The sequence below is a fragment of the Miscanthus floridulus genome, unplaced genomic scaffold, assembly GCF_019320115.1.
Source record: "Miscanthus floridulus cultivar M001 unplaced genomic scaffold, ASM1932011v1 fs_373_5_6, whole genome shotgun sequence".
Classification (NCBI taxonomy): domain Eukaryota; kingdom Viridiplantae; phylum Streptophyta; class Magnoliopsida; order Poales; family Poaceae; genus Miscanthus; species Miscanthus floridulus.
The window spans coordinates 763-9,819 of NW_027096669.1; the positions used below are offsets into that span (position 1 = coordinate 763).

Consider the following 9,057-nt stretch of genomic DNA (forward strand, 5'->3'; position numbering starts at 1 on the left):
ATAGAATATACAATGCAACCTTTATTTATAATATATATATATATATATATATATATATATATATATACACACACACACACACACACACATACATACATATTATATGTACATAAAATAACGTACAATATATGTATATGCATGTAATATATACGTTAGGTTCATACTTTAGTTTGTACAAAATGTTCGAACAGTATAAATGTGTAGAATATGTATATTATTAGTAGCGTAGAATGCGTATTCAAAAACCAATTCGAAAACCAAAATGAATCATCAATTGAAAGTAGAAAAAAAGAAAAAAAGGAAACCTTTAGTCCCCGTTGGTAATACCAACCGAGACTAAAGGGCCGCCCCACGTGGCCAGGCCGGGAGGCCCTTTAGTCCCGGTTGGTCTTACCAACCGGGACTAAAGGTGTTTAGTCCCGAGCGCGAAACCGGGACTAAAGGAGGGGACCTTTAGTCCCAATTTCGTACTCCCGGTTCCAAAACTGAGACTGAAGGCGGTTGAGAACCGGGAGTACAGCCCGTTTCTCCACTAGTGCCGGAAGCGGTGGCTGACGTCAGCCTGCATGTCCTTGTGGTCGGTGACGTTGCCGGACTCGCTGGCGTCGTTCTTGAGGTATTCTGGGTTGGTCTCCAGCGAGTCGGTGAGGCGGTGCGTGTCATGCACCCATAGGCACGTGCAGTCCAGGTAGGTGGGCAGCCACTTGTGTTGGCTCATGCTGATGGAGTCGACGCGCTCCATGCCGTCGAGGTGGTGCCAGAACTCCGGGTAGATACACGCACTACCGGCGTAGGCGGCGTCGATGTGCACCCACGCGTTGAACATGGCAGGAACATCGGCAATGGATCCTACAGGGTCGATGGCGTTGGACTACGTGGTGTCGACCGTGGCGCAGACGTATGTCAACATGAGGCCAGCGTCCACGTCGGCCTGCATGACCTCGACCAGCCTCGTAGGGTCGAGAGCGTAGTCCATCTCGGGGCCGGTGGGGATGGAGCAGATGTTGGCAGGGTCGAAGCCGGCGAGGCGACACGCCTTGAAGAAGGTGGAGTGGCCCAGACACGCCCTAGGAGCCACTCCGGCAGAGGGCGGCGTCATGCGCGGCAGCGAGCGTGTGGAGCGGATGTTGGCAGGGTCGAAGCCGGCGAGGCGACACGCCTTGAAGAAGGTGGAGTGGCCCGGACACGCCCTGGGAGCCACTCTGGCAGAGGGCGACGTCATGCGTGGCGGCGAGCGTGACGAGCATGGCCTCTCACCGGTGCGGTTCATGAAGCGGGACGGCAGGCGCAAGAGCTACGCGAGCCAGTCGAGCGCAAGCACCTCCATCTCGATGGCGGCGGGCGTGACCTGCCATGTGAAGCCGACAGTGTTCATGGCAGAGGCTATGAGGTCGCCGATGATGGCTACGGCGCTGTTGGTGGACGAGAAGAAGGCGAAGAAGTTGGGGCTGGCCCAGTGGGTCATCCCCAGAACAACAGAGGCAGTGAGCTCCTTCATGGTGACGTCGAATGGGGCGGAGGACGTGGGCAGCGCGGACCGCAGCTCGTTTCGCAGGTACCCTGGCTTGACATCGGGTAGTATAGGCAGGGACTCGATAGACTTGTAGTAGTCGGAGATGAAGTCCATGGCCTTGTGGAGGTAGGAGCAGACGTCGTCGGGGTTCAGCGGCGGGAAGCCAGAGGCATTGTCGCCGAAGGCGGAGAAGGTGGTAGGGTTGGTGTCCAAGTTGCCCATGGGTTATCGATCGCTTAACATAGCTGGGAAGTTGAAGCCAGAGGTCGAGTACGAGGCTGCAGCTGACAGGTCACTGACAGGTCGAAGGCTATGCTCCCTCAGAGTCTCGAAGAGGCTTGGTGGGTGTCAGCGCAAAAATGTGTCGATGCGCCTGGTACACAGCAAGCCGAAAGAATCTGCTTGATGGAGCAAGGCTGGAGATCCATTTGGCTTCAACGCAGGGCTAGCCGATCCTGTGAATTCCTCCCGAGGCGTGCCAGTCAATTTGACCTGCAATTGACAAGGAGAGAAAGTTTATCAGGAATTTAAGGTGGAACATGCCGATTTTGCCCAGACAGTTCCAAGTGTTCCGCTTCGGGAGCAGCCAGATGGGAAAAATCGACTAAACGACCGATACGCGAAGAAATCGGCTGTTACGGACTGTAAATCTCGTGGGTTATGATTGATCTTATGTTGACAAGTACAATGCACACAAATATAAGTAAAATCATCAGCTAGGTAGGTATTACCAGTGTAAGGCATTGAGCCGATGAATCTAACGAGAAAGAATATAATATGCGAACAAATCGACTGTTTAGTACAAATGGATGCACAAACGCTTTGAATCCAATCTGTTACCATCAACAGTGAGGTTCGACCGGATCGATGGCAGCTATGATGATAATAACAAACTAAAATCGAAGAATCCGTAAAACCATCTATACATTGGCAGGCTTTTCAAAAGACATGCTATATGTTTGAAAGCTTAAGCGGATCGGCTGAAATAAGCCGATTCAGGTGGAAAAGAGACTACAACATGTAAACAATCGACTATTTAATATGGACAAATCTATGAATTCATCAGACTTAACCTGCTATCTCTAACAGTGGGGTTCGACCGGATCGATGGCAGCCGTGATAAAGACAACAAATCAAACCTTCAAAATAAGCAAATCTATTCACATTTAACAGAATCATGGAAACACACTGTAGGCGTTAAAGTGCGGGCGATCGGCTATTTAGCCGATGCAGGCATAGCAAACAGTCATGGTCATGCCTGATCAAAAACAAATCTATCAACTAGCATCCTCCGATCTAAAGTGCCATCAGTGGGGATCGACCGGATCGTTACAGCCATAATAGAGAACTATAGACCAGATTTAACTAGCTAGTAAACCTCTTCAAGATTAGATTTGCCTTAACCGCATACTATGCACAATCAAGATTGAAGTAGAATGGCCGATGAAACATAACCCATTGCTCAAAGTAAGAAACATCGTATCGTAACAAAGCAAACGACGGACTAAAAGGATATGAGGCCGATCTAGATCGATCTTGACCGGGCAGGTTGATGTTGCTGAAAACTAATAACAATAAGAACATCAGCAAGATCGATAACTTAATGAATCTATCCGAAGGATGCCACCCTTAGCCAGAGCCGATAACTTGACCTTGATCTAATTCGAGCAGTGGAGGTCAAACTTAACTGATGCAGCCGTACTTGAACTAGATAAGGATTGATAACTAGCTTATACTAGAGTTCGCAGTGGAGGTCGAACTTAACCGATGCAGCCTTACAAACGGAAGTATAAGCCATGACAATACTTACAGACAAGTAGGAGGTCGGTCGGACCAATGCAGCTCTGCTTGTTGAAGAACTCATCGAGTTCTACACTACTCATACTTCTAAGGGTTGGCGTAAAGCCGGAAAAAGTAATTTGTATTGATTGGATTGATGCCCTCTTTACAATAGCCGGGGTCCGATATTTATATCCGGAGGCTAAGCATGAATCCTACTTAAGTATAGCTCATTACAATCTTTGGTATAAAAAAACATTCCTAATTTAAGATAACTTGGACCCTAATCTTTCCCTTTTTGTAGAGTCCGACATGTATTTTCCGACATCAACAGTAACTCATTGTCGTTATCTGCTGACGTCATTCGAAAAGAGTCGATTCTAGTGTCGCATCTGAATCAGCTGATATCGATTCTTATGCAATCGATTTTTTGATTGACATACTCTTGGAAGCTTCGAGTTTCCACGTTCTTTCTCTCAAATTTTGGTGTAAACAGTGGGGTAGAAGGCGGAAGTTAGGGTTGGGCTATATAGGCATGCAGACGGAGGAGGAGGGCAAGGCAGCAAGTGAGTGGCGTGGGGATGAGGGCGTCGGCGGGGTCGTACGTGCGGCTGCTGCTCGGGGGAGACGAGGTTGGTAGGAGACGAGAACGGGCTCCGGATGTGCCAAGGTGCGCGAGCTAGTCCAGTCACGCGGTGTATGTATATGCATGCGTCATCGTGTCGCGCGCTGGCATGCGATCTCCGGCGACCCGGCGTGTATGTATGGACTAGTAAACGTGTCGATCAGCTAATTAATCTATCGTGATATATCAACTCCACTATCCATTTGTGTGTTTTATTTGGAATTTGTTTCTGTTATTAGAGAGTGTTGGTAGGTAGGGTACGACTTTTCAATCTGTCAATTTAATTTCCATTGTGTGCCAATTTTACTCCTACTTTTAGTATGAATACTAGAGCATCTCCAGTAGCTCATCAAAAAATCCCAATAAAATAGTATTGGTGAGCATCAATACTGGTTTTTTAATCTACTGGAGGGGGCGTGGGGATATTTTTATAGATCACGAGTACCAATCACCAGTTCTCCTTTTCTTTTTCTTTAATTTATCTCTTTCTCCCCCACATGGTCTTCTCTGTCGCCCCTCGCCATCTTCATCTTCCCTGTCGCCACAATGCCCTCTTCAACCACTCCACAACCGCGCCGCCCCTCGACTGCGGCCCCTCTCTGGCTCCTCCACCACTAGTACTTCCCCAGCCCCTCTCCATCCTCGTGGAATGTCGTTGCCTTCCTCGCTTCCGGCACGCCTCTCCATCGTGGAAAGCCGCTGCCTTCCTTGCTTACGGTGCACCTCTCTCTTCTACCACGATGCAATCTCCTAGGCCAAGGTCACCTCTGCATGGTCAATGCTGCGCAAATGGATCTCGGTCCGTGGTTGGGCCTAGCGCGTGCGGCGCATGCTCGAGGCAGCAGAAGATGATTGGCTCGGTGAACTACTGGCCTGGGAACGAGGAATTCGACAGTTGAGATTGGTGTGGTGTATTGGTGAAGGTCTATCTTCCCCTCTATTTTGAGGAGTTGGGTGAAATATTGGTGACCACCGTAACAAGGGGATGAGAAAGGGGATCTGTTGCAGCGAGAAACTAGGCTCAACTCCCCCGATACGGTAGTTATATTGGGGATAGGGGAGATGCTCTTGGTTGGGTCCTACTCTTTATTTCATTAGCTTCGTTCATTAATTTCCTTGTACACTACAGCAGACGCGTGCTTTGCCGAGTGCAATTGCACTCACAAAATAAGGCTTTGCACTCGGCAAAGCCTTTGCCGAGTGCTGCACTCGGCAAAGAGCTGTCGGCATATCCCTTCACGGCAAAGGCTTCTTTGGCGAGTGCTTTTTGTCGGGCACTTGGCAAAGCCTTTGCTGAGTGCCGGAAAAGCACTCGGCAAAGATTTACACTCGGCAAAATGAAAATGCGAAAAAAACCCAAAAATAATAGTAAAATTTTTCAAAAAAAAAAAACTTCGGGGGAGGCCGCCACCAGCCAGTGCTCGCCCGTCTTCATTGAAGTCGGTGCATTTTTTGCGCTAAATTCACGGCTAACGTGGCTAGCGGGATTCGAACTCACGACCTCTCTCTCGCGTGTCTGCTGCTCTACCACTGCACTACACTGTCACTTGTGTCCAGATTCCGTTATATATCCTCATATATTATACTAAACCGAGAGTAAATTGCTTGTTTGAGGCCCTAAACGAATTCAAATCAAAAAGTGGTCAACTATAAAGTTTCATAACTTTTTGAGATCTACAATTTTTATTTAGGAAGTTTTTCCATCCGAGGTAGTTTGAAAAATTCGAATTTTAAATTTTAGATTCAAACGTAGTTTTGCATGATAAGATGATTTCAAATCAAAAAGTTGTCAACTACATAGTTTCATAACTTTTGGAGATCTACAATTTTCATTTAGGAAGTTTTTCCATCCGAGGTCTTTTGAAAAATTCAAATTTTAAAATTTTCAAATTCAAACGTCATTTTTGCATGACAAGATGATTTCAAATCAAAATGTTGCCAACTACTTGCCGAGTGCCAGAAAAAAGGCACTCGACAAAAACACATTTTGCCGTGTGCCGAAAAATAGCACTTGGCAAAATACATATTTGCCGAGTGCCAGAAAAAAGGCACTCGGCAAAGACGCATTTTGCCGTGTGCTGAAAAATAGCACTCGGCAAAATACATATTTGCCGAGTGCCAGAAAAAAGGCACTCGGCAACGACGCATTTTGTCGAGTGTTTTTTTTTTCCGAGTGTATTTTATTTGGTACTCAGCAAAGACCTTTTTTGTCGAGTGCCCGATAAAATATACTCGGCAAAGCCTCCGGCACTCGGCAAAGTACCGGTTTCCGGTAATGGTAGATGCATATATAAGTGTTCACACTACCAAATGCTCGGTTAAACCCTACTATAGCAACTTATATCACCCGTATCGTTTGATCCGGCTATGCAGATTATTCATGGCTTGATCATTTGGTACGGTGTTCCCTATCTCTACCAATCAAATGGTTATATTTTTCTGATATAAAGTTATGATTCTACCATCTACTCCATAGATTATAGCCTATAGCCATGCCCTACACTGCCACAACAAAATTTTCAGAGGCAGTCGAAATGGGTTTTCATATATAGGAATAAGGCCCAACTCTATCCCATGGTCACTGTTAATTGAGAACTTCAGCGAGGGCCCCACATGTCTGCCTCTATAAATCCCAAAAAAAATGCCACCGCTGCGCCCTAGCGCCGCTACCGGATGGATCTGCGGCGACATCGCACCCCCGTGCTGCTGCTGAACAAGGAGCCTTGCCCCCATGATCCCGTGCTTGCCAAGTCCACCACCGCTAAGATTACAACCTCACCATGCCAAGCTCAATGCCGTAGAGCATGCCGCTCCTGAGCCCACCGCCATTGACCCATGCCATGTGATTGAGGAAACCAACACAGCACGACGACATGAGGGGTGGTGATAGCAAAGTGCGAACTTGAAGAGAAGTCGAACTTATATTACCTCACTGAATCCTCTGTCACCTCACCGGATCCTTGAGCCATGTGGCCGGAACCTCCACCACCTCGCCGCATCTGCCCCCACCTTGCCGCATCTGCAGCGCCCCCATGCTTGGATCTCTTTGGTACCGCCTACCCCGCACGAAGCGCCTCGGCCAAGCCTCCTTCGGCAAGGTGCCTTCGCCCCACCCATTTAGTGCCAAGACGCCTCAGCCCCGCCCTCCCAGCACACAGACCTCGGCCATGATCCCTCTACACGAAGCCCCCTAGTGAGGTACAACAGATCTCATAGATCGGCACCATGGTGTGGAGCGGAAGAGGGAGGGAGTGGAGGAAGAGAACAAAGGCAGGAGAGTGGTGTCTGTGGGAGAGCGGCAGCTGTGGGAGAGAGAGGGAGGTGCAGTTGTCATATTGGCTTTGTCCTGAACTTAGGACGACCACAAATATTTTAGCATTAATTACTCCCTCCGTTTTTTACATATCATATTAGCTTTGTCCTAAACTAAAACTTTCTAGCTTTGACCATCAAGTCTAAAAGAATTATACCTATATTAACAACATAAGATTTATATTTTTAGATTCATTAATTATATATGGCAATTACTTTCATAATATATAATTTACATATTTTGAAACTACATGGATTTCTTAAAATTGATGGTCAAAGATGGATATGTGACATATGACAAAGCTAATACAAAAGCATGGAGGTAGTAAAAATCCAGGCGACCAGTAATACTTTTTATCGGTTCTGAAAAGGTTGTTAAGTTGTACCCATCCTGTAGTTGCAACACAATCATCACATACGTAAGAATGGCACACTACCGGAAACAGTAAAATTGCCGAGTGCCTGAGGGTTTGCCAAGTGCATTCCATCGGACACTCGGCAAATATCCTATTTACCGAGTGTATTTACTGAAACACTCGGCAATAATACGGCACTCGGCAAAACCTAACTTTGCCGAGTGCATAATAAAAAACACTCGACAAACTACAACAAAACGCTCGGCAAACTGGGACACTCGACAAAGTGGAGTCACGTGCGCTGGGCGTGCGGCGGCCATGTGACGGTCGTTGGGTGCGCCGCCCTGCCGTTAGAACTTTGCCGAGTGTCCGTTAGCGATACTCGGCAAAGACAGGGAACGCCGTGTGTTTTTGTCTGACACTCGGCAAACTGATATTTTTACCGAGTGTTTTTTTTACGCTCGGTAAAGTAATGTTGTTGCTGAGTGTTTTTTAAAGGCACTTGGCAAAATAATATTTTTTTCCTCTCCTGTCCTCCAAACTTTCTCTACTCTCTACGTACAACATGTGGTACTACATGTTAAAATTTGGTATATTTCTCGATCGGTTTGCTATATTTAATTAATTTATTGCATTTAGAGAATTTTTTTTATTTAGGTCAAATTTGAACGGCAAGTGATTCAAATAATGGAATAAATTGAGTGGAGAAATCATTTTCATGTTATTGAGTCCATTTTGGGGCCTTACTCAGAAAATGAAAAGATTTTTCGAACATTTTGTTCAGGAAACACGAACGTGTGGCTGAATGATTTTTTAATTCTAAAAAAAGCAAACGAAGTCTGAAAATGATGAGATTTGTCAAGATCTCCTGATATCATACGTGGAGACTGTGGAAAAAAATTAAGAAGGTTTCGCACAATTTGTCACGTACGACCTTTACAAACCGAAGCATCTCCGAAGAAGAATCGTAGCGTTGAGAAGGATCCGGTAAGATTTGGAGTCAAAGTGATGGTCGAATTGGGGTTTGAATTCAAAAGTTTTTGTATAGGCAATAGACAACATAGATCGGTTCACGTCAAATTTTGGTAAATTTTCGGATCTGTTTGATAATTTTAATTTATTAACCGCAATTATAGAATTTTAATTGATATAAATTGAATTTGAGCTATAACTGTATGAAATAATGGATTAATATTCGTAGAAAAATCAAATATGCATTGTTGAGTGAATTTGACAAGGTATTTTTAAATTACATCGTAACAAATTTAGTAGAACATGCTATGAAGGAGGACGGTGGAGCATGAAATATCGATTTATTTTGCCGAGTGTTTTATACCTGGCACTCGGCGAAACTAACATTTGTTGAGTGTCATATAGGGGACACTCGGCAACTTCGTCGACCGGCCCCACTGCACAGTATCGGGCCATAATGAAAATAAAAAAACAATGCTGAGTGCCCCAGATCTTGGCAC

The 9,057-nt window shown here is 46.0% G+C and overlaps 1 pseudogene; it reads right to left on the reverse strand.

The window, feature by feature from the left end:
- Positions 1-532: 532 nt before the first annotated feature.
- LOC136531567 (tryptophan decarboxylase 1-like) lies at positions 533-1,735 on the reverse strand (annotated as a pseudogene).
- Between the last annotated feature and the right edge of the window lie 7,322 nt (positions 1,736-9,057).